The sequence below is a fragment of the Polistes canadensis genome, unplaced genomic scaffold (assembly GCF_001313835.1).
Source record: "Polistes canadensis isolate GaletaPanama2010 unplaced genomic scaffold, ASM131383v1 scaffold_137, whole genome shotgun sequence".
NCBI lineage: Eukaryota > Metazoa > Arthropoda > Insecta > Hymenoptera > Vespidae > Polistes > Polistes canadensis.
Window position 1 is genome coordinate 233,079 of NW_014569684.1, and position 1,911 is coordinate 234,989.

A 1,911-nucleotide genomic window follows, 5' to 3' on the forward strand; every position below is an offset into this window, starting at 1 on the left:
ATAAAAAGAAAATAATTTGTTCTTCATAGAATTATAGTTAAAATCTTATTCTATGTTAATTCAATTTTTTTATTTTTATTTTTCCATACAAAAAATATTTATATATATGTGTGTGTAATGTTATAAAAAGTCATACAAAATGTATATATTATATTATTTCATTTATTAAATAAAAAGAAAATAATTTGTTCCTCATAGAATTGTCTAAAATTTTATTCTACATTAATTAATCAGGTTTAGGAATAGGTATACATGAAATTTGTAATCAATAAAATCAATCTTGTTAAAATTTAATAAAAAAACGGCGGGAATTTATAATTGCGAACCTAATACATAATATACATATGATTTTGTTCTCTAAACCCCTGTGCCAACCTACAAGTAATTATATACGTTATTAACGTTTCCCTGTAAAAAACAACAAAAAATCAAAGTAATTTCTTTTTAATATAAAACTTAAAAATAAAATATATATATATATATATGAAAAAAAACCTTATTTGTTAAGACTTTCATAAGAAAAGTATAGCAAATTTGTTCTATATTCTTTTTTAAAGATATACATATCACATTTTAAAATCATTTCTTATACAAACGAACGTGGGGTCAACGTGAAAAAATCCCTAAGAAGATTACACAATATTTTATAAAAACTAAAGAGAAAAAGAGAGAGAAAGAGAAAGATAAGGATAGAAAAATCCTCGCGATTGGCAAAGAGTTTAGAAGAAGAACAAAGGTTACTCTATCCGTTCCGTCGTTCGGTTAGCACGCGCCCAGTTGAATCGACAAAGAAATAAAGAAGTCAAGAATAAGAATAAGAAGAATAAGAAGAATAAGAAGAAGAAGAAAGATCTTCCTCGTTGCAAGGTGTCTCGTAGTCGTCCCCCGTTTGCGTTCTCAATCGCTTTCCTACTTCGGAAATGGACATACGGTCCCAGCCGACGTGGCTTTTATCGGAGGAATCGGTCCTCCACCTTCTCCACCTCCTACTTTTTCTCCCTCTATAACTTTGGTATCGTTCTCCCCTCTCACCAATACTTTCTGCAATGGTCATACATAGATATATATCCGATATACATGTGTACACGCGTGTGTGTGTGTGTATACAATCTACCTATGTCTTTTAGTGCTTTTACCTGAGATATCATCCGAGTGTTTGTGAAACCAGCCGATCTAGAATTACGAAGAACGTTCTTAGCAACTACGTTGGTTGGTGCTCCTTAAATTACCACTCGAATTACTTGACCTACATGTATCGGTCGTGCTAGCTACTAACCACCCTTCTTCTCTCCCCCTCCCCGTTTCTTTCTTTCTTTCTTTCTTTATTTATTTCTTTCTGTATTTCTTTCTTTCTTTATTTATTTCTTTCTTTCTTTCTTTCTTCATCTTGATCTCGATCCTGATTTCAACGTATAACACTATGCCAAACGTCCTCGCCAACCAACCAAAGATATTATTACCAAATGTTGCAATGATATCGATTATTACTTTACACATCGTCATCATTTGATCCCTCCTAATCATCCTCTTACGATAAACGTCTCACCATGTATCTTGTTCTTTACTGTATGCAACTTTAATTAGGTTACCGAGTTGTCGTAACCTTCGTTTTAATGTTCAATCATACACACATTTTCATTAAGTTATTATACTTATTTAACTTTATTTACGTTACTTTTTTACAATAATCGATCATAGTTTTATTCTCGTTTGGTATGGGATTTCTCTCTATATAAATTTAATATTAAATAATTTAATATTTAGATAAACGAGAAATGGATATAATGAATTTTACAAAGTATATATAATATATTTATTTTAATTGAAAATTTGTGTGTCACCATTGCAGATTGTATTCATGATAAATTCTTAAACGAAGGAAATATAAATGATAAAGAAGCTTGACACATT